This window comes from Taudactylus pleione, unplaced genomic scaffold (assembly GCF_031769625.1).
Source record: "Taudactylus pleione unplaced genomic scaffold, aTauple2 ptg000512l, whole genome shotgun sequence".
Taxonomy (NCBI): domain Eukaryota; kingdom Metazoa; phylum Chordata; class Amphibia; order Anura; family Myobatrachidae; genus Taudactylus; species Taudactylus pleione.
In genome coordinates, this window is record NW_028284914.1 from 1,285,849 (window position 1) to 1,310,833 (window position 24,985).

Genomic DNA, 24,985 nt, shown 5'->3' on the forward strand with positions numbered 1-24,985 from the left:
GGATACATAACGCATCACATTCCGCCACCCTTTGCATGCCGGCATGAATTATAAAATTTGTACAGGACAGCTCTCTCGCATTCCGGGGCTTGGCGCATATGACAAATGCGGTCAAACCCTCATTTTCGGGGTTTGACCGCATTTCTCCCATTGCTACATCCCGCCCCTGGGCTTAAAGCATCTCCCCCTTTGTATGCAAACTGCAGGTTATTAAACCTGCTGGATTGGATTAATTTTCCCCCTAAATTTCCTAATATCATCTGATGCTTCATTTGTGTCGTATGCCTGCAAGTTCCTCATCTTAGATCAGCAGACTGAATCTATTTTGCAGTAATATATTTCAGTATAATCTGCCCGACGCCTCCTGAATAGAAGAACCAAACAGGACTCAGTGGCTGCATACTGATAATGGTTCTCTCTAAGGATACATATGACAGTATAAGGTTATCCGGCAGGTCAGGCGGTGAGAAGCTCAGATGGGGGTTTGCAGAGTGGACGAATAATTACCGTTTTTTTTATTCTTTTATAACATTAAAGAACAGAAGTATATAATGCAACTTTTATCTTCTTAAAGGAACAGTGTGCATGCGCGAGACCCGGATAGCGACGGGCACTCCGTCACTCCGGGTCTTGTACCAAAGGGGGCGTGCTGTCGATGTTGAGTGACAGCACACCCTCTTTGGTGGGCGGGCCGGGGGGGTGGCTGCCCAAACGGAGGCGTTTCCATGTGAACGCCTCCGTTAGGGGGGGCCCCACTGACTTCACGAGTGATGTCAGTGGGAGAGGTTCCGACTCTGTTAGAGCCAAAAGCTCTCTGGGGCTTGCGGCAACGAGACCCTACCAAAAGGGTCTCGTCGCAAGCCCGATGGTCGCGATGGTCTTGACCGTCGCGACCATCTTCCTGGTCGCTCGCAATAGCTGTGGGTGGTCACCCACAGCTATGCGAGCGGCCAGGAGGCTGCTCTAAAAAAACAGAAGGCCGGCCCTGATTCAGAGCGAGCGCTCTGTCAGAGCGTCCGGCTCTGATTCTGGGCCAGAATCAGGAATGATGAAGTCACATACAGTTTTTAGTAATAGGCAAAGAAAGCTAGTATATATAAACAAAAAAGTAAAGTGCACTGAAGGCTGTATAAGCTCTTTATTGATCAATGCCTCATGCCTCGCTGATGTCAGGGGTTCCTGGTAACAGTTGTTCAGCCCATAAGATGCCTGCTTGGATAACCTACAGAAACTAATCACAGGTAAATATCATTGCGCATTTGAAAAGATGATATGTTCTCCATTACAAACTGCGGTACCATTTGCACCTACAGGGCAATGGCGTCCCTACCCTCGGCGGGTGACACCCGGGTGCGGTCCGCACCCCCCTTTGGACTCTACTGCTTCTGGGGTCTATAGGCCTGATTCAGAGCCGCTCGTAAGCTGCCGCTTGTTCGCTCTGAGCGATGTTCGCACAACTGCGCATGCATATGGGTCGTAATGCGCATGCGCAAACCAGTCATTGTGGTCGGAAATCGTGCGCTCGCAAAACAGCGAGGGGCTGCTAATTTGATTGACAGAATTTACCGTTTGTGGGTGGTAAAAGGGGAAGGTGCTTGAAAACGGGGGAGTGGAGATCCGAACGCAGGCGTGCCAAACGGTGAAAATGGGAGTGCATAATTAGTAAAGGAGCGTCATCGACCACGTCACTTGGTTGTCTTTTAGCCTGAACTGCTCGCAGTGATAGCGGTAGGAAAAATCTACCACAAGCACTGCGAGCAGTTCAGATGCCTTTCGATGTACCCGATTAATCTAATAAATATCGGAAATGACGTGTGATGCGAACGGCAAAGGGGCGTCTTTACAAAATAGCGAGCACATTTTTCATGCGCTCGCTCAGACATAGAGGCGTCAACAAACCGCAAAGAGCGAGCACTCAATTTAAATAGCCGGCCCCTTTTTTGGAACGACCGTCCGCGAATAGCGTCCGGGTCTGAATTAGGCCCTGTGTACTAAGGCTTGGAGAGAGATAAAGTGAATACCAATCAACTCCTGTCATTTTTCAAAAACAGTGAAACAGTAAAGTGACAGTTAGGAGCTGATTGGTTGGTACTTTATCTCCATCCACTTTATATCTCTCCAAGGTCCCCATTTATTAATGATTGCTATTGCAATGCGAGCTGGGCATGACATTACCGCCCATGATCGCATTGCAATAAGCGATCATAGCGCCTGGATGTATCATCCGTTACTTTCAGGGACACGGGCTGCGATATGACCAGAGCCAGTAGCCTGGGCTGCTGCGCGTGCGCAGTCCCGCAGACTTCACATGCACGGCCCCCATTGCCGGGAAGGGTTCCAGAGGAACCCTCTGCAGCAAATTATGCCCACAGGCTGCGGGGGCCAATGTCTAGATTGCATCGCATTCCGGATGTTGGTAAATTTGGCAGCATCGCATCTCCCATAGAAACCTATGGGGTAGGCAGCTGCCCGCGGGAAGGGAGGGATCACAGCAGGTATTGGAGATACGTGCTGCGGTCCCTCCTTCATACATCTGATATGCAGTCGGGAAGCCGGCGGACCTAATCCCGACAGCCGGCTTCCCGACTGCCTTATCCCGATGAGGGTTAAATGACAGGCGTCTATATCTAGACGCCTGTCATTTTACCGATGCTGGGAGACCTTCTATCGGGATGCCGGGCGCCGAGCACGGACAGCCGCAGGGGGGGGGTTAGGTTTAGGGCTCCCGGGGGGGAATTAGGGTTAGGCGCGCCCCCGGGAGGTTAGGATTAGGCTAGGGGGAGGGAGGGTTAGGGTTAGGCACCCCCGGGAGGGACTTAGGGTTAGACACCCCCCCGTGGGACAGGTTTAGGTGGCGGGGAAGGGGGGGGTTAGGTTTAGGCACTTCGAGGGGGGATTAGGGTTAGGCACTGGGGGGAAGGTTAGGGTTAGGCACCCCTAAGGAGGGTTAGGGTTAGGGGAGGGAATTAGGTTAGTGAATACTTACCTTAGGGACGATCGGGATTCCGCTGTGGGGATTCCAACCGCCGGACGCCAAGCATACCGATTCCTAATATCTGTGGTTAACCCCTGAAAATTATTATTATTATCCTTTATTTATATGACGCCACAAGTGTTCCGTAGCGCCTTACATAGTGCATAGAACTAATAAGTGAACAAGAAACAAGTAACTTACAGTACATTACGGTGCAGGACAAGGACACAATTTATATACATTGCTGCAATAGCGATTAAAGCACTCACAGTAAGCAGCAGGGAGTTATCAGTCACATGTTAGGTGCCCTTGTGGGGAGTAAAGAGTAGAAGAAAATGTAAAGAGAAGCACATGAGGGAAGAGGTCCCTGTTCGTGAGAGCTTATATTCTAAAGGGGAGGGGCAGACAGACAGACAGGCGTGACACAGAAGGGGAAGATAGGGAGTAAAGAGCATGAGGTGGGTTAGGGTGAGTGCTGGAAGGCCTTGATGAAGTAGTGGGAGAGCATTCCAAAGGTAGGGAGCAGCACGGGCAAAATCTTTGATGCAGGAGTGGGAGGAAGTAATTAGTTGGCAAGAGAAGCGGCATGCATTTGTAGAACAAAGTGGACCGGTGGGAGTGTGAAGGGAGAGAAGGTCAGAAATGTATGCGGGAGAGGATTTGGTGAGGGCTTTGTAGGCGAGTGTAAGAACCTTGAATTGGCATCTGAAGGGGAAGGGGAGCCAGTGTAGCACTTGTAGAAGAGGGGAAGCAGATGTAGATCGTCTGGAGAGGAAGATGAGCCGAGCAGCAGCATTGAGAACCGATTGTAGTGGAGAGAGGTGAGAGACTGGGAGGCCAGCTAGGAGAAAGTTACAGTAGTCCAATCTGTAGATGACCAGTGAGTGGATGAGGGTTTTAGTGGCATCCTGGGTGAGGAAGGGTCTAATCCTGGAGATATTTTTTAGGTGGAAACGGCAGGACTGTGAGAGGTACTGAATGTGTGGTTTAAAGGAGAGGGAGGAGTCTAGGATAACTCCAAGACAGCGCACTTCGGGGCTAGAGGAGATAGTTGTCCCATCAATGGATAATGAAATTGTGGGGAGTGATGTAGTGTAAGAGGGTGGGAAGATGATCAGCTCAGTCTTAGACATGTTAAGTTTAAGAAAGCACTGGGACATCCATGAAGAGACAGCAGAGAGACAGTTGAAGATACGGGTAAGGAGCGAGGGGGAGAGCTCAGGGGTGGAAAGGTAAATTTGAGTGTCATCAGCATAGAGATGATATTGGAGGTCAAAGGAGTTAATGAGTTCACCTAAAGAGGATGTATATAAGGAGAAAAGGAGAGATCCAAGAACAGAACCTTGGGGAACTCCTACTGTTAGAAGTGGGGGGTAGGAAGAGTCATGAGTGGACACAGAAAAGGAACGATCAGAGAGGTAGGAGGAAAGCCAGGAGAGGGCAGTGCCACATAAACCGAGAGAGTAAAGGATTTGCAGGAGGAGAGGGTGGTCTACAGTGTCAAATGCAGCAGAGAGGTCAAGGAGAATGAGCAGAGAGTAGTGGCCCTTGGACTTGGCAGCAAGGAGATCGTTGCTGACTTTCGTGAGGGCAGTTTCAGTGGAGTGGAGAGAACGGAAGCCAGATTGAAATGAGTCAAGGAGGGAGTGGGAGGAAAGAAAGGTGGTAAGGCGGTTGTAGACAATACGCTCAAGGAGTTTGGAAGCAAAAGGGAGAAGAGAGATGGGTCGATAGTTGGAAAGTATTAGGATCAAGGGTAGATTTTTTAAGAATGGGGGATACAAGGGAATGTTTGAATGCAGAAGGGACAGTACCAGATGATAGGGAGAGATTAAGGAGGTGAGCCAGATGGTAACAGGCAGAAGGAGACAGGTAGGAGAGGAGACAGGAAGGGATAGGGTCAAGAGGGGAGGTGGAAGGAGGGGAGGACCGGATGAGGGCCATGACTTCCTCTCCAGAAGCAGGGGAGAAGGATGTCAGAGTTGGTGAGACAGAAGGGGAGGGGTGGTCAGGGCAAGGAGGGGAAGGAGTGCTGAGTGTCTGATGGGATATGATGTCCTCACGTATGGAGTCAATTTTAGATGTAAAGTAGGTGGCAAAGTAAGGGCAGAGAGCGAAGAGGGGAGGCGAGGAGGGGAAGGGCATAGGAGGGAGTTGAAAGTGGCAAAGAGACGCCGGGGATTTGAGGACTGGGAGGAGATGAGGTTCTTGAAATGTGTTTGTTTGGAGAGAGACAGGGCAGCACTGTAGGAAGAGAGAATAAATTTGAAATGGAGGAAGTCAGCCTTAGAGCGTGATTTTCTCCACTGACGCTCGGCAATTCTTGAACACTTTTGCAGGTATCTGGTGCATTTGGAATGCCAGGGTTGTGGTGTGGATCTGCGAGGGTGAGTAGTTATTGCCGGAGCAACAGAGTCAAGAGCAGAAGTAAGGGAGGAATTGCACAGGGAAGTAGCTTGTTCAGGACAAGAGAGAGAAAGGATAGGGGAGAGAAGAGAGTCCAGCAGGGAGGAAAAAGCAACAGTGTCAATAGCCTCAATATTACGCTTTAAAATGGGTGTTTTCGGTGATTATACCTCAAATATACAATGATAAATGAGCCCCAAGGCTTAGTACGTAGACCCCTCTATCTGAATGGTTTGATTCAGTTGATGCTATGTCTAATATGACGGGGGAGTTCTATGAAGATGTGTACAGTGGCAATATCCGCTGGATATTGAATTGGACGTCTTCAGTCACCTTGTATTGTGCAGCTTGACAGCAACAGAGAGAATTATAAATGATGTCAATGTATCCACAATGTACCATTCAGAAGCCAAGCACACGAAACACGGGCAGATCAATAGTAACTCAATTCATTTCAAAGGCTCCAGCGCACAGCTATAAACACGAGCTACATAGATATATTTCTTCTTTATTATCTGCGGTTTTTACATTATTTAATAAACAAAAGAAATCTTGCTTTATCTCCACCTTAGGAGAACGCATGAAAACAAAGCAACAATATAATAAAAAAGGCACTGGGTTTTTAGCCTGCGCTTGAAATCAGATTGCAAGCTCATGTGGAGAGGCAGCCATCGGGCCGGCCGTTCCTTGCACTCTGCTCCCAGTGGGGCATGAATAGGAATCCTATCACCTTAATTGACTGGACTCACTTAGTTACATGCAACAGATCAATTTAGACAGTGTCAGGCCAGATGCGGCAGGAGAATATACTTCCCGACTACAAGGGAAAGATAAGATTCTTATCAAGCTACCAGCAGAAAATCCGCTCGCTCCTGCTGTGTTTGACTGAGAAACAGCAGCTGGGAGATTTATACAACAAATAGATAGATCAGGGCATTGGTATAATGATGTATTTCGGGCAGGGGCATAATTACAATAGGTGCACGCAAGTCATTTTGTACCTGGATAAACCATGTTGCAATGCAAGGGGTGTGGGGGGCAAATACATCTATTTTTATTTTCTATTTGCATCATACGTGCCTACCCTCCCGATTTGGTCAGGAGCCTCCCAAAAATCGGGTGCTGCTCCCGACCTCCCGGGAAGGCAGGCAATCCTCCCGGCTGCCGCCCATCCCTCCTAACCCCCTGCAATAACCCAGCGGGGAGGAACGGTGATGCGATTCGCGTAATTTTGGCCCCGCCCCCTGCTTCACAATGCCTATATTATCGTCATTGTGTAGCGGGGGCGGGGTCCAAACTGACGCGAACGTGTGGCCCCGCCCCCACCACGCTCACAAGTGCCTGTCACCTGTCCGGCCACTTCCCCTTGTCCCGGCCACGCCCCCCCGTCCTGCCGATCTGACTGCTCCCTCCCGGAAAGTCGGCAGGTATGATTTGCATACTGGCATGCAATGGCGTCTGCAGGCTGTGAGACACATGCTCGTAGAGACAGTGCATCTCCGTCGGCGGTTGTAAACACTTCACCATCGTCAGTGGCATCACAAGGGGGTGCGGGGCACATCTGGGTTTCACCCGCCGCCGGGTGACACCAGAGTGCCGACTCCTCCTCAGTGACAGGAGCCGGGCGCTGCACTATAGCATTACGCACAGCACTTGGCTCCTGACACAGTGAGGGAGCCGGCACTGTACACAGAGTGGTCCCCGGGGCAGACCGCAAATCTGGGCCCCCCGGTGTGACTAAAATGGACGTTTGGGCCACGTGCACACGCCCCCTACACACGAGGTAACACCCCCTACCCACGAGGCCATGCCCTCTTGTTGTCGGCATGTGGGTTTGCCGCGCGCAGTACACTCCTGAGTGCACCAGGTGTCACCCTGGGGAGGGACACCGGTGATCATCGTTGCACCATTGGAACGTACAGCGCCTTATGGCTGGCGCAGTGTTTCCTTTTGAACTTTATCTGGTTGTGGATCTGCATCTGAGAACACGCCCACGTCCACTGACACGCCCATAACACGCCAGTGAGACGGACGTTTTATTGCAATCACTTCAGGCCGCCTCCCAGACACCACCCAGGAGTGCCCATGGCTGTCTACCGCCAGCGCAAATGGGAGCGATCCCATACAGAACAGCAGTCTGCATACACACAGGGGTACGCATGTGCCCTCAGGGGTTTCCAGGACTATTTGCGCATGCGCAGTAGCAGATTATCGCTCAACTGTGCAAAACAGCGCCACGGCGTCCACCTCTGAATCCACCTTTTTACAACTAAGAATTAATATTAGTAATTACAGAACAGAAGTCATGGAAATATAATGAATAGACATCAATATATTTATTATTTTAAGGAACTGAATCTGAGTCAGTGTCACATAAGTGGTTGCAAACTCAGGTGCATGATATACTAATAATAGACCTAGCATGGGCTGGTGCATGTTCTGATGATGCAACCAATGGTGGCGCCTATGGACCCACCAAGCGGTATTTGAGCATCTAAACATGCAGAAAGTGGGCGTCTCTGTCCTTCAGCAAAGAAGCAATACCGCCACAAGGCGCACAGAATTGTGTACTGTGAGCTGCGATCAATCACCAGCGGCCCCGGCGTCACTGGGAATGCCCGCTATAAGGCTAGAAGGGGCACGTGTGCCGCTGTCTGTGGGTCCCCTCCCCCCTGGAAAAAAATTGGCGGCAGTGCATGTGCTGACTACTAGAAAGACTCTGGCAGCATAGTGCAAATGACCTGCGGGTGCCACTCGCAGCATTCTCAAGTGTCACAGTGATGTCACTGACTCCTAGTGGCTGGATAGGCTGCATTCTCAGTGATGTCACTGGCTCCTAGTGGCTGGATAGGATGCATTCTCAGTGATGTCACAGGTTCCTAGTGAATGGATAGGCTGCATTCTCAGTGATGTCACTGGCTCCTAGTGAATGGATAGGCTGCATTTTCAGTGATGTCACTGGCTCCTAGTGGCTCGATAGGCTGCATTCTCAGTGAGGTCACTAGTCCCTAGTGGTTGGATAAACTGCATTCTAAATGATGTCACTGGCTTCTTGTGAATGTATAGGTTGCATTGTCAGTGATGTCACTGATTCCTAGTGAATGGATAGGCTGCGTTCTCAGTGATGTCACTGGCTCCTAGCGGCTGGATAGCTGCATTCTCAGTGATGTCACTGGCTCCCAGTGAATAGATAGGCTGGATTGCCAGTGATGTCACTGCATTCTCTTGAATGTTGGTTTTATCCCACAAAATTGTGGCCATGTGTACTGTATCTTGTATTGTTGCTCACTCGTGGCTAAAACTAACGGATATGTTTGTTTGCTTGTTACACTATGAGAAGACGTGGCTGACTGGCTCTAGAGCCCCATAGCGACTGCACACAATAGCAATTAGCAAAAGAAAAATGCTGCACGCTTAATGATCTTAGTATTATGATCACTTCAAATTGCTTTGACTTGCAGACTCCTAAAATCCTCTCTGTTAGAGAATGGTCCCAGGGTCCCAATTAACTCACAAACTCCGTAGTCATTCAAATTATATATTTTTTTACTTGCTGGCAAAAAAAAAAAGCTCATTATGAAAAGGGTAAATTAATATTATTAATCTTTTTATCACAAGTTAACAGCAACCTCTGAAGAATTTGCAGAGCACAGACATGATAGGTCCTCGGACAGAAGAGCTCAATGAACGGAAACAGCTCAGCAGCAAAGTTAACACTTGGTAAATGAAATCCGGAACCTTTCACATGATGCGAGCACAGACCTGGCTGACAGGTGCGACTGTCTTACATGTAGATGAAACCGGCATGTGAGGAGTTTTCAAGTTTTCACGTGCGTCTGTGTAATGAAGGAGAGCTGCAAAGGGAGTTGATGTTGGGATTACAGATGGTAGGTGCGGAGAGTCCTCCTTTTTTCTAGAAAGCCTCTGTGTGGGTATACCCCAAAATGGGTCTCCTATTTCACTCTGTTTCTTCCATTTAACTGTCCATGATTGCCCTAGACACATATTAGTGCGGCGCTAATCACCAGCCCTACAGAGCAGAGGAGTAGCGTGGAACCATGGCACCTGGAGAAAGTGCTTGTCGTAGCGCCTCCCCACCCCTCCTTGTACTTGTGCCAGTGGGGTATGGCCAGCCTGCGGGGGAATACTGAAATGAAGAGAAAGACAGCAAACAGTGGCAGTATCACGCTGGGTGCTGATGTCCCATTGGGGGAATAGAATGCTTCGGTGATACACTGTGGAGAGCCGTGCATCAGCACAAGAAGAGATGTGTCCCCTGCGGGACACATCAGCGTCTGGCGCTGGGATGCTATTTCTGCTCCCAGCGTCGGGGAAGCAGAGGCGGCGGGTAGCCGGCGCTGGGACAGAGTATCTGTTCCCAGCCGCGGTCAAGCGTCGGGCGCGGCGCTCTGTACTTGGCACTGGGTGCGGGATTATTGTAGCCCGCCGCCCAGCAGCCTGGTTACAGCAGCGGGTGTATGGCTCTGGCCACGAGCCGAACATGGCTCGCGGGCCAGCAGCCAATAGGAGGCAGACGCGACGAGCCAATCGCGGCTCGCCGCGTCATAGCCCCGCCCACTCATGGCGTCTTGGATTAGACGCTGTTGAGCGGGAAAAGGAAGTTCGGCGGCAGAGAGGGAGGAGAAAAGACCTCCCGAAGAGCAGAAGATCGTCGCGTCAACAGGTCCTGCGGCCGTGGAAGAGGCCAGAAGACGCCCTGAACAAAAGTGAAGACAGATGGGTCCGGCTGGATGCGGAGAAGAAGAGTCGGCGCCGCTGGCCAGGACGGGCCAGCGGCCAAAGAATGCGGCTGGGGACCAGAGAGGACTGCGGGGGAGGGAAGTAAAAGTGCTCCACGAAGTTCCCCCCTGCAGCCTCTTCCAATGGAGCAGGTAGGCCCTTTGTGAGGCCTACCATATACCCCCCTCCCTAGACCACCAGCGTTGTCGGGCACTAGGCCTATGGGGTATTGTCGGGCACTAGGCCCGTGGGCAAGTAGGTGGGCACTAGGCCCTGATGATGCAGAGGGTGGTAGGCCCTATAGAATTCCCTTAGGCCCGGTTAGGAGCCAGTGATCTGGGTGTTAGGCCCAGATCACTAAGGGTACAAATAGGCGAGCACTAGGCCCATGGCCATCAGCCAGGCTCTAGGCCTGTACCCAATTCAGGAGGGCGTTAGGCCCTTTACACTAGGAGAGCCCCACAGTTAGGCAGGCCCATAGGCCTGAGCCCCATATAAAGTGGCGCTTGGCATTAGGCCCAGGCCACTACCAGAGCCCATCATTAGGCAGGCCCATAGGCCTGAGCCACACTATAGAAAGGGGACTCTGGGCAGTAGGCCCAAGTCCTCCTATGCCCTGTATTAGGCAGGCTTAAATGCCTGAGCTGCTGGTAAGACCTTGGGCATTAGGCCCAGGGCCCTGAGCCCATTAAGAGTAGACCACTGGTATAGGAAGTTGGCAGCCCCCATGCACTTGATTACAGTTATGAGCAGAAACCCCCGTGGAGAGCTGTCCGGCTTCCACCAATAAGCTATTGTTTCCCCAGTCACTAAGAAGAGGAGCTGGCCAGCTCTGGGTAGGTAGGTAGCAGGCATTTAAAGGGACAGCACCGTGTTTTGCTCTTGTGTACTTATAGTCTGTGATTGGTGTTCCGTGCAGGGCAAAAGTTTAGTTATTGTTATACATGTCGCACTACACACACTGTAGGTTGAGGGTGATGTTGTCTTAGTATGTGTAGCTGCGTGACATAGGTTTAGGCCCTGTACGGCTGTGGTGTATATCTCCTTACAGGGACCTGTAGGCGAGTGAGCGGACGAAGAGCAAGAGTGGACACGGTGAGAAATATCTGTGTGTACTGTCTCTCACTGTTTGTTTGTCACTACCTATCCTTCCTTCTGGGCGGACTGTGAACCTTGCAACCCGGTGCAAGGACGAGTCTTCACCTGGTGCGTGAGTGCTGCTCAGCGCTCGCGAGCGGGTCTGAATCAGGCCCACTGTGTGGTCATGCCTAGGAACATCTCATTACGTTACATAGCAAAGCAGTGACTTTTGTTAAAACTCATACCTGCCAATAAGAAAAGGAGAGGAAAGGGGTGGTGACAGAAGCCAATAAGAATGGAGAGGGGAAGGACAACGAGTCGATCAGAGAGGGGTTGTGACAGAAGCCAATAAGAAAAGGAAAGGGGAGGGACATGGAGTTGATCAGAGAGGGGAGGTGACAGAAGCCAATAAGAAAGGAGTAGACAGGGGCAAAGAGCCAATCCCATGGTAGAGAGGGGAGGGAATTAAAGAGGTGAGAAGTGAATGTAATCAATCTGACAGGAAAGGGGGAGGTGACTGAAGATGGTCACAGAGGAGGGAGGGCCGGAGGGGAGGTGACAGAAGATGATCACAGAGGAGGGAGGGCCGGAGGGGAGGTGACAGAAGATGGTCACAGAGGAGGGAGGGCCGGAGGGGAGGTGGCAGAAGATGATCACAGAGGAGGGAGGGCCGGAGGGGAGGTGACAGAAGATGGTCACAGAGGAGGGAGGGCCGGAGGGGAGGTGACAGAAGATGATCACAGAGGAGGGAGGGCCGGAGGGGAGGTGACAGAAGATGGTCACAGAGGAGGGAAGGCCGGAGGGGAGGTGACAGAAGATGATCACAGAGGAGGGAGGGCCGGAGGGGAGGTGACAGAAGATGATCACAGAGGAGGGGGGCTGGAGGGGAGACAATCTGGGCAGCTTGAGGGAGCATGAAATGTAGAAACGGATCTCAGATCTGTAACTTATTTAGGATACAGAGCAAACAAACCGAGATAAAACTAACAGGCAGCTGTCATACTGTGCAGCGTCCAATGAATTCCAGAAACCAGATTAGCGCTCTATGTCCATTTTGGGGCCCGTAGCTCATGCTCCACTGGAACCACCCTCGCTACTCCCCTGCTACAGAGGTGCAATCTGTACATGGCCACCAGAATCAGTGCAACTAACTTCAATATGCCATCATCTGCCTAGCCACGCCCCTGTCAGTGATGTCACTGGCTCCAAGTGGCCGGACAGGTTGCATTCTCAGTGAAGTCACTGGCCAGACCCAGAAATGACTACCGAAATTGCCTCCTTCTGCATCCAAATTCATTTTGTGCCTTTCGGGGGTAACCATCGGGAACCATGTGCAGACTGAAAACAGGCCCCATGTATTTTAGATCACTACTGCAGTCCCCATTGACATTAGACATTGTAGCCTATAGGCTACAGTAACACACGTTTTGGAGAGGGATTAAATAAAGCCGACTAATGCATGTGCCTCCCAATGGCCACCCCGGAGCTGTGACTGCACCCGGGCTGAACTCAGAAGTAATGTAATTTACTTTTTACACTTTGCAGCGATGGGCTCCTGTCCTTGCATAAATTTATTGATACATAGGGGGTAAATTTACTAAAGTGAGAGGTTTTAGAGCTGCAGATGTTGCTCATAGCAACCAATCAGATTCTACTTAACATGAAACTAGCACCTTCGAGAAGATAATAGCTAGAATCTGATTGGTTGCTATGGGAAACATCTCCACTTCTGAAAACTCTCATTTTAGTAAATATACCCCATACTGTCAATAAATAATTTGTTATTACTGCAATTCACTGCGGAGGTGGGGGTCGGGATGATTGCTCGGCTTGATGTATCGGCCCCTTCATGCTTAACCACCTGACACTTTCCTCATACTTTTTGCTAGTTATATAAGGTTATTGTTTTGGTATTTGGGCCCAAATATTGGCTTGTACTTTGTAGCCATTAAAAATCCAATGGAAATTGATCAGCCCATTCATGAGCATTTTGGTAAAATTGGTCAATGACTATGACCATCCTGTCTGTGCCATCATCATCTGATTACTGTATACGGCCCTGGTGAGGCTGGGGAAACACTGCTCGACCACTGTGTTACAAGCTGCCCATCCCTATGGCACAGATCAGGGAAGAGCAGTCAGGGGAGGCAGAGCCTCCTCAGTCATACTCCTGAGATTTGATATACAAATTATAAGAATAATACAAAGAAGATATTTATAACTTACAAACATCTTCTTTGTTTATTGTAATCATTTCTATACTTAACACTTACCAGCTTTGTGGAGCTCCCTGGGATTGCAAGGAGATGAGAGATGAGGCAGATGAGGCAGGACCAGCTCAGCCTCAGGGACACACTACAGGCAGTAAGCTGCACAGAAACAGAGCTAGTAGAGGCATGCCTCTGAGCAGGGGCGCCAAGAGGGGAGGGAGCGGGTATAAATTACCTGGCACCACTCCCCCCCTTTTACATCACAGCAGCCCAGCACACGCTGCTGTGTACTGGGCTGCACTGGGAGACTGCTCGCGGCTGCTAAGAAGCAGCCCCAGCAGTCTCCTATGCCTGTGGGGGGAGCCATCAAGCTGATTGCCCCCCCACTGGTTATGCGCCGGGCTGAGGAGGCTCACTGCGCCACCCTCGCCAGCGCACAGCGCCACTTCGCGGAGCTGCAAAACGTTTTTTTTTTACCTAAGGAGGCATGGCCACACCTCCTGCAATTAGGCCACGCCCTCTTTTTTATCCCCGGACTCGGCGCCTCTTGACGGGGCTGCCTCTGAGTATGAGGAGGTATTCCTTGAGCACTGGCACCTTGAATGTGTCATGTGACCAGGAAGTGCCCGGCAGTGTTTAGATATCGGAGCTAGGAGAGTGTCCAGTGACCAGGAAGTACCCTGCAGTGTTTAGAGATCGGAGCTAGGAGAGTGTCAAGTGACCAGGAAGTGCCCTGCAGTGTTTAGAAATCGGAGCTAGGAGAGTGTCTAGTGACCAGGAAGTGCCCTGCAGTGTTTAGAGATCGGAGCTAGGAGAGTGTCAAGTGCCCAGAAAGTACCCTGCAGTGTTTAGAGATCAGAGCTAGGACAGTGTCCTGTGACTAGGAAGTACCCTGCAGTGTTTAGAGATCGGAGCTAGGAGAGTGTCAAGTGACTAGGAAGTGCCCTGCAGTGTTTAGAGATCGGAGCTGGGAGAGTGTCCAGTGACCGGGAAGTACCCTGCAGTGTTTAGAGATCGGTAGCAGCAGCAAGAGAAGATACAGTGAGGCAGGTAGGAGAATCAATTGACACTGAAGAGTTACAGTGAGTAGGGGGTGAGACAAGCTCCCAGCACTCAGACCCCATGTGTGCCTCCCCAGCAATTGACCTCACCGCACGTCACAGGTAAAGATCCAGTAACTTGGGGCTCGAGCTGAGCAGCAGAAATGGCTCGTGAGATACCAGGATAAGGGGTTTATAAGCAAGTTGATTTACTATCCCAAATAGTTATCTCAGAAGCCATTATCAGATGCTAAGATAGACGTTCATTTAGGGTTCTTGATGTTTTTATGATTCTGACACTTTACATGCCAATCACTTAGCTCTATATTGTTTTTACTGGTTTGTAGTAGGGGTGTGCACCGGCCACTTTTCGTGTTTTGTGTTTTGGTTTTGGATCTGGATCTTTCTTCGTGTTTTGGATCTGGATTGGTTTTGCCAAAACCACCCTTCCGTGTTTTGGGTTCTGGGTTTTGTGTTTTGGATCTGTATTTTTTTTTAAAAAAGCATAAAAACAGCTAAAATCACAGAATTTGTTGGTTTCTCTGCTCCTATGCTATTATTAACCTCAATAACCTTAATTTCCACTCATTTCCAGTCTATTCTGAACACCTCACACCTCACAGTAGTGTTTTCATGTCCAAAAGGTTGCACCGAGGTAGCTGGATAACTATGCTAAGCGACACGAGTGGGCGGCACAAACACGTGACCCATCTAGGAGTGACACTGCAGTGGCAGACAGGATGGCAGTTAGAAAAACTAGGCCCCAAACTGTACATAATGCAAAGAAAAAAAAGAAGTGCAAGATGGAATTGTCCTTGGGCCCTCCTACCCACCCTTATGTTGTATAAACAGGACATGCACACTTTAACAAATCAATCATTTCAGCGCCAGGGTCTGCCACACAACTGTGGCTGAAATGATTGGTTCGTTTGGGCCCCCACAAAACAAGCTGGCAATTAATGTGTCCCTGCACAAACTGGCTCTACGGAGGCAAGATGTCATCCTCATCCTCCTCATCCACCGATTCCTCACCCTCTTCAGTGTGTACATCCTCATCCTCACAGAGTATTAATTCGTCCCTGCTGGAACCACAGGTCCCTCTGTACGTTCTGGAGGCTGGTCTCCCTGGAAGAGTTGATAATTCATTTTATGAACATCATCTTCTCCACATTTTGTGGAAGCAACCTCCTACGCCTTTCGCTGACAAGGTTCCCGGCTGCACTAAACACTCTTTCGGAGTACACACTGGAGGGGGGGCAACTCAGGTAAAATAGAGCCAGTTTGTACAGGGACCTCCAAATTGCTTCTTTTTCCTGCCAGTACAGGTACGGACTGTCTGACATGCCTACTTGGATGCTGTCACCGATGTAATCCTTTAACAGACAGACGCACGCTTGTCGCTGCTGCTTTGAGGATTCAAGTGCGGCTACAGCCCACACAATTCACAAAGACAGAAAAAAAAAAAGAATATTTTTATTGTTTGTGGAGCACACTTTGAGGGTTACACCACCCTTTAACAGACAGACGCACGCTTGTCGCTGCTGCTTTGAGGATGCAAGTGCGGCTACAGCCCACACAATTCACAAAGACAGAAAAAAAAAGAACAATATTTTAATTGTTTGTGTAGCACACTTTGAGGGTGTCACCACCCTTTAACAGACAGACGCACGCTTGTCGCTGCTGCTTTAAGGATGCAGGTGCGGCTACAGCCCACACAATTCACAAAGACAGAAAAAAGAACAATATTTTAATTGTTTGTGGAGCACACTTTGAGGGTTACACCACCCTTTAACAGACAGACGCACGCTTGTCGCTGCTGCTTTAAGGATGCAGGTGCGGCTACAGCCCACACAATTCACATAGACAGAAAAAAAAAGAACAATATTTTAATTGTTTGTGTAGAACACTTTGAGGTGTCACCACCCTTTAACAGACAGACGCACGCTTGTCGCTGCTGCTTTAAGGATGCAGGTGCGGCTACAGCCCACACATTTCACAAAGACCGAAAAAAAAAAGAACAATATTTTAATTGTTTGTGTAGAACGCTTTGAGGTGTCATCACCCTTTAACAGACAGACGCACGCTTGTCGCTGCTGCTTTAAGGATGCAGGTGCGGCTACAGCCCACACAATTCACATAGACAGAAAAAAAAAGAACAATATTTTAATTGTTTCTGTAGCACACTTTGAGGGTGTCACCACCCTTTAACAGACAGACGCACGCTTGTCGCTGCTGCTTTGAGGATGCAAGTGTGGCTACATCGCACACAAGTCACAAACACATTAAAAAAATAGTTTTTTATTTTTTGGAACACTTTGAGAGTTACACCACCCTTTAACAGACAGACGCACGCTTGTCGCTGCTGCTTTAAGGATGCAGGTGCGGCTACAGCCCACACATTTCACAAAGACCGAAAAAAAAAGAACAATATTTTAATTGTTTGTGTAGAACACTTTGAGGGTGTCACCACCCTTTAACAGACAGACGCATGCTTGTCGCTGCTGCTTTAAGGATGCAGGTGCGGCTACAGCCCACACATTTCACAAAGACCAAAAAAAAAAGAACAATATTTTAATTGTTTGTGTAGCACACTTTGAGGGTGTCACCACCCTTTAACAGACAGACGCACGCTTGTCGCTGCTGCTTTAAGGATGCAGGTGCGGCTACAGCCCACACAATTCACAAAGACAGAAAAAAGAACAATATTTTAATTGTTTGTGTAGAACACTTTGAGGGTGTCACCACCCTTTAACAGACAGACGCACGCTTGTCGCTGCTGCTTTAAGGATGCAGGTGCGGCTACAGCCCACACAATTCACAAAGACAGAAAAAAGAACAATATTTTAATTGTTTGTGTAGCACACTTTGAGGGTGTCACCACCCTTTAACAGACAGACGCACGCTTGTCGCTGCTGCTTTAAGGATGCAGGTGTGGCTACAGCCCACACATTTCACAAAGACCAAAAAAAAAAGAACAATATTTTAATTGTTTGTGTAGCACACTTTGAGGGTGTCACCACCCTTTAACAGACAGACGCACGCTTGTCGCTGCTGCTTTGAGGATGCAAGTGTGGCTACATCGCACACAAGTCACAAACACATTAAAAAAATAGTTTTTTATTTTTTGGAACACTTTGAGAGTTACACCACCCTTTAACAGACAGACGCACGCTTGTCGCTGCTGCTTTAAGGATGCAGGTGAGGCTACAGCCCACACATTTCACAAAGACCGAAAAAAAAAGAACAATATTTTAATTGTTTGTGTAGAACACTTTGAGGGTGTCACCACCCTTTAACAGACAGACGCACGCTTGTCGCTGCTGCTTTGAGGATGCAGGTGGAATCTAGACGGGATTTGGAACCGAGGACACACTACCTCCATCAATTGTCTAAATCCCACTGCACTAATGTCGGATACCGGACGCACGTCTAACACCAACATAGCAGTCAAGGCCTCAGTTATACGTTTTGCTTCAGGATGACTGCTGTCGTACTTCATCCTCATCGCTAGGGACTGTTGGAGGGTCAATTGTTTAGTAAAAGTAGTGATGTTCCTACTTCCTCTCTGGGATGATGAACAACTCCCAGCAGCAGCAACAGCACTAGGAGGAAGAGGTTCTTGATCTTTCCCTATTTTATTTTTATCGGAGAAAGTTTGGTCCTCCATTTATGTTATATTGATATATATACGTGCGGCTAAAGCGCACACAAACACAGAAAATATTATTTTATTTTTGCTGGAGAGTAGTGCACTTTGTGGGTTACACCACCCTTTAAGAAATGAGCCAGCCGGCTCTTTACTTATGGGACACAGGCGCACGCTTGGCGCTGCTCCTTTGTTGATGCACGTGCAGCCACAGTGCACACAATTCACAAACACAGAAAATAATTTTTTTTTTGGTTTGGACTGGAGTGTACTTTCGGGGGTTACAGCACCCTTAACGGTCAAGCCAGCCGGCCCTTTACTTATGACACAGGCGTACGCTTGGCACTACTTTGTTGATGCACGTGCGGCTACTGCGCACACAATTCACAAACACAGAAAATAATATTTTTTTAGGTTTGGACTGGAGTGTACTTTCGGGGGTTACAGCACCCTTAACGGTCAAGCTAGCCGGCCCTTTACTTATGACACAGGCGCACGCTTGGCACTACTTTGTTGATGCACGTGCGGCTACTGCGCACACAATTCACAAACACAGAAAATAATTTTTTTTTGGTTTGGACTGGAGTGTACTTTCGGGGGTTACAGCACCCTTTAACGGTCAAGCCAGCCGGCCCTTTACTTATGACACAGGCGCACGCTTGGCACTACTTTGTTGATGCACGTGCGGCTACTGCGCACACAATTCACAAACACAGAAAATAATTTTTTTTTAGGTTTGGACTGGAGTGTACTTTCGGGGGTTACAGCACCCTTAACGGTCAAGCCAGCCGGCCCTTTACTTATGACACAGGCGCACGCTTGGCACTACTTTGTTGATGCACGTGCGGCTACTGCGCACACAATTCACAAACACAGAAAATAATTTTTTTTTGGTTTGGACTGGAGTGTACTTTCGGGGGTTACAGCACCCTTTAACGGTCAAGCCAGCCGGCCCTTTACTTATGACACAGGCGCACGCTTGGCACTACTTTGTTGATGCACGTGCGGCTACTGCGCACACAATTCACAAACACAGAAAATAATTTTTTTTTAGGTTTGGACTGGAGTGTACTTTCGGGGGTTACAGCACCCTTAACGGTCAAGCCAGCCGGCCCTTTACTTATGACACAGGCGCACGCTTGGCACTACTTTGTTGATGCACGTGCGGCTACTGCGCACACAATTCACAAACACAGAAAATAATTTTTTTTGGTTTGGACTGGAGTGTACTTTCGGGGGTTACAGCACCCTTAACGGTCAAGCCAGCCGGCCCTTTACTTATGACACAGGCGCACGCTTGGCACTACTTTGTTGATGCACGTGCGGCTACTGCGCACACAATTCACAAACACAGAAAATAATTTTTTTTTTGGTTTGGACTGGAGTGTACTTTCGGGGGTTACAGCACCCTTAACGGTCAAGCCAGCCGGCCCTTTACTTATGACACAGGCGCACGCTTGGCACTACTTTGTTGATGCACGTGCGGCTACTGCGCACACAATTCACAAACACAGAAAATAATATTTTTTTTGGTTTGGACTGGAGTGTACTTTCGGGGGTTACAGCACCCTTAACGGTCAAGCCAGCCGGCCCTTTACTTATGACACAGGCGCACGCTTGGCACTACTTTGTTGATGCACGTGCGGCTACTGCGCACACAATTCACAAACACAGAAAATAATTTTTTTAGCACTTGGGGGGAGCACCCCTGATGGACAGAGCACCCCCTGGACAACACTACAGCACTCCTTTAGGACTGGGACACTGCACAGGACTTTTGAGTGGACACAGCCCCTATGGAGAACTGACTGCACAACACAGTCCAGCCAGCCCCTATGGACTTTGAAGTAGTGGACACAGCCCCTATTAACAACAGCAGCACAGCACAACACAGCCAGCCCCTATGGACTTTGAAGTAGTGGACAACAGCAGCACTACACTACACTACACTACACTACACAGCCCTAACTCCCACCCTCCCTCTTCACTGTCCACAGCCGAGTGAGAAAATGTCGCCGACGCGGGTACCTTATATAGGATCCAAAACCCGCGAGACTCGGAAGGCGGGATGATGACGTTTTGCCTCGATTTCAGATCCGAGTCAGGCGGGAAAAGTCGAGCCTGATTCGGATCGGACTCGGTTCGGGGGGGCTCGGGGGGGTTCGGATTTCAGAAATCCGAACCCGCTCACCCCTAGTTTGTAGGCAGTTTTATGTCATATTGTTACGGGGATTAGTCACTAGCAGGGACGGACTAGTCCTGTAGATCGGCCCCGGAATCCATCTGTGCACATACTGTACCCCGTAGGCCAGTTCGGACTTGTCTCTAGCTTTACGCTGACTAAACTAGGGTACGGAGGTAATGTGCTCCACTGCAATACACTCATGGGTTATGGTCATCGAAGGTTTGATACACTTCCCTCACTACAAAGTGCTAACTTTCACGCCCCAGCAGACTTCGCAACCTCTTCCTGCACAAAACAGCAATTACATAGTGAATTTACACATTTCTATGGTCATAAAATAGGCTTTATACATTTACTGGAACCTAATAGGATTTAAATTGTATTTGTTCTTGAAAGAATGCAGCCTTTGTCTAACGGGAAATAATTCTACTTACTCATCAATAGCACTTTAATTCTGTGGACTTTCCACCTCAATGCAATAACCAAGGTCTGTTATGTGGAAATATATAACAAGCTCAGGATGCAGTTAATAGGAAGAATTGAAGTTATTACATACTATGCTGGTCTCATTGCTTGGGGCAGCTCTGATCCCATATGTTATCATTCAACCCCAGACCTCTATTATACATCCGAACAATTAGTTCCCTCTCTCACAGGACATTGATTGTGGACATAATTGTTGGTAAATTACAGCGTCTGAAGTGTATCACTGGGAACATAATATCATCTCAGTAATCAATGTGACAAAGCCTGCGCTTATGTGTCCCAGCCATGGGGAATAGAGAGAGAGATACAGTATCTCGCCCCAATCAGTGCTTAGTGAGTTCAATTAATTGATGGATTTTATTTTAGTTTGTTCTGGTAGTCTATAGAAATAATATATGATTTCTCCATGTGTTTTGCTTGCAGGGAAGATCAGCTATTTGCGGAAAAATACAGATGCTGCATATTTCCGAGGGACGAGGGTCACATAGCACCGCAGATTATACACCAGACTGCACTATGGCCCTGATTCAGAGCCGGTCGCTCTGACAGAGCGCTCGCTCTGAATCAGGGCCGGTCTTTTTTTTTTTTTAGAATGGCCTCCTGGCCGTTCGCATAGCTGTGGGTGACCACCCACAGCTATAGCGAGCGGCCAGGAAGATGGTCGCGATGGTCAAGACTCGCGACCATCGGGCTTGCGACGAGACCCTTGTGGTAGGGTCTCGTTGCCGCAAGCCCCAGAGAGATTTCGGCTCTAACAGAGCCGGAATCTCTCCACTGTCAGTGGGGCTGGCCCCAAACGGTAGGCGTTCACATGGGAACGCCTCCGTTTGGGCAGCCACCTCTCCGCCCGCCCACCAAAGGGGGCATGCTGTTACTCAACATCGACAGCACGCCCCCTTTGGTGCAAGACCCGGAGCGACGGTTTGCCCATCGCTATCCGGGTCTCGCGCATGCGCTCTGGGCCACCATCGACCTGAGCGCTCGCAACCGGGTATGAATCAGGCCCTATGTTCTCTGTTTTAATTAAAAGGGGTTACTTGGGAACTCAGAATTGGGGAGCATCATTGCAGAAGCTGTTACTTCCATCTTTGTGGAATCATATCCCTATTTTTGCTAAATGTAGGGATTAGCATTGATTTCAGATGGAGTAAATATCATGCTTGTTTGATCAGGCAAGATACAAGGATCATACATAACGCCATTTAATAGGATATTGCACTTGATTCTGTGTACAGCTGCTAAAACACATTTCGGGAAAAGATTTTCTAATAATCTCCATTTGGAGGGTTTTCCCCAATAAACAGAAGTCTGTGGATCCTTTGTCTGCTCACACAAAACTAGCAGATTTGTATTTGTCATTGGTGTTGGCTGCAGGGGTGCAGAGAGAGGGGGTTTCCGCGGGTACTGATTACCCGGGCCCAGGCTTGTTGAAATGGCCCAGCAAGGGACCTGGGCCAGCTGCTGAGGGTGCTGCTTCACAGTGCAGCACATAGAACTTTGCAGTGTTTTTCTTTTAGAGGGGGAGTGGCTATACCACTCGGATTTGGCCACACCTCCTCAGTAACCGCGCCCCGTGGATGTTTCAACAGCCCTAATTGGCAGTTAACATGATTAAACTGACTCAGGGGTCTATTTACTAAGCAGTGTTAGGAGACAGAGTGAAAAGTGATAATGTGCCAGCCAATCAGCTCCCAACTGTCATCTCACAGGCTGTGTTTGAAAAATGACAGTTGGGACCTAAAACCGAGGTCCGACCTGGGTTTTTGGACATGGCTCCAACCCTGGTCAGACCCAGGTCAGACCCATTTACACTGCACCTTTGATCTGGGTTACTCTCAGGTCAGCCCTGTTCACACTGAACTCAGGTCTGCCCTGCTAAACCTGTGAGGTCATAAAAAGTGGGAGGTGAATGCTCCACAACCACCAATCCACTCATTTTAGGCATGATCTAGATCAGATAACCTGGGTTGCACCGTTTACACTGCACCATTACCTGGGTCCATCCTGGGTCCAACCCTGGTAGCTACCTGGGTTGGATAGCAGGGTCACTTGACCCAGGTTATTTTTCAGGGACCCTTTTACACTGAGCTGCGACCCGGGTAGACCCAGCAAAAACCCAGGTTTTTGCTCTGGTGTAAAAGGGGTATTTATAGACCCCTCAGTTGGGACCTGTGCTCTAAGAAAACCTGGCTGTCCTGGCGAAGGCTAAAAAGTAACGCGATCGGCTAAGCCATCACCTTACTTCTGGGTTTGGACTTGGTTACTGCACATGCTCGGACATTCACCGGAGAGGGGTCCTGCAGATTTCACTCTAAAAGAAAATGTGAAAATGTAGCCCATAGATTTAAATAGGGCTTTTCGCAGTCCCCATATGGGGACTGCGTTTGCATGTGCTAACAGGAGAACCTCTCCGATAACTGCTGCAGTACTTTCTTGATAGATGAACCCATACTCAAAAATGCAGCAATAATCCGAAACAGCTGTTTTCGGAGCATTGACCACATGTATGATAAATAGGCCCTAAACAGGCAACTACATCATAAATGGTAAGTACTCTCCAGGTGAGTGTTCCAAAAAGGTCAAAATCAGTAGAGAGAGCAACATTTTGTTCCTCCATAATTGTCGACACCTTGCCGCAATAAGTCAAGTATTACCCATATACGCAGATAACACAGAACAGAATATAGATGCATGACAAAATAGCAATGGGTTCTGTGTCTGCGAACTTCTCTGGCTGGAACATACGGGGAGATGAGATGTATCAAACCTTGAAGAGAGATACTGGAGAGAGATAAAGTACCAACCAATCACCTCCTAACTGTCATTTTTCAAACACAACCCGTAACATGACAGTTAGAAGTTGATTCCAATCAACTTGATTGGTTGGTACTGTGGACCTCATTCAGAGCCGCTCGCAAGATGCGATCACTCACTTGCAAAAAGGGGCCGGGTATGCAAATCAAACGCTCGCTCTTTGCTCTGTAAGGACACCCTCTATATAGAAGTGAGCGACGGCAGTTAGTGTACACTGGACTATAAAACCTCCCTTGACCTAACCTACTCCAAACACTGCGAGCAGTTTAGGCTACACAGCAACCAAGTCACGTGTGTAATGACGCTACTTTGCAAATTATGCACACCCATTAAACGCCGTTCTGACGGTCAGACATGCCTGCGTTCGCACAACCACTCCCCCATTCACAAGCACCTTCCCCTGTTACCACCCACAAATGGCGCAATCTGTCACTCAAAGTAGCGTCCTGTCCGTGTACTACGAGCGCTCGATTGTACAGCCGCTATTTTGTGCACGCGCACTGCGACTTAGATGCATGTGCAGACGGGCGAAAATCGATCCTAGCGAGCGAGCGCAGCTTAGCGAGCGGCTCTGAATGAGGTTCTGTATCTCTCTCCACTTTATCTCTCTACAAGCTTTGATAAGTCTCCCCATATGTCTGTCCAAGATTTGATAAATCTCCCCCATCACTTCGCTGTGGCTACTTAAAGACCTCTTATCCAAAGAAATTCAAACAGAAACTGAGGTACAGCCGCCTCTGAAGAATGGCTCATATGTCTAGGTTGTACTTCATAACATTTTCTGGAAATAAACATTTCACAGCTCATTCCCTCCCTAAGAATTCAATATATAACTGAAAACACCTTGTACCAATATATTGCTTAAGATTAAGAACCTCCGATGCGTTCCACAATTATATCATCTAAATTGCTCTTGACGCACAGCCTGCGGGCGTGCGAAGGGTTAACTCTGCGCAGTGGAGGCAGGAGAGGACTGTGTACAAATTTCGTGGCAGAAAACGAGGGGAGAGCCAATCACATTGTGATCACACACCCTTCCTCCTTTAAGAAGGAATCAAAGCGTAATAGTTATGGATAGGCTATTACACAGCAGCCCATCACTTTCAAAGGAATTACCATATTTTACAAGCTATGATATATGGTTCCCGTGTAGCCGTCATAAGCCATTTCCCCTTAAATAAGAACGGAATATGTTTTCCCACCAAGCTGTCGCATTAACCGTCTTTGATTTGTATTTCAGAAACACAGAGAAAATGAATGTGAGATGCAGGGAAATTCGCCTCGGCGCTACAGATAAGAGCGAGCTTCGAACTCCACAACCGATGCATCAACTTCACCTATAATTTCCGCGCCATCCGCTGTCTCCCTCTTGTCGAACGCTCCTGCCACAAAAACCAGACTCAC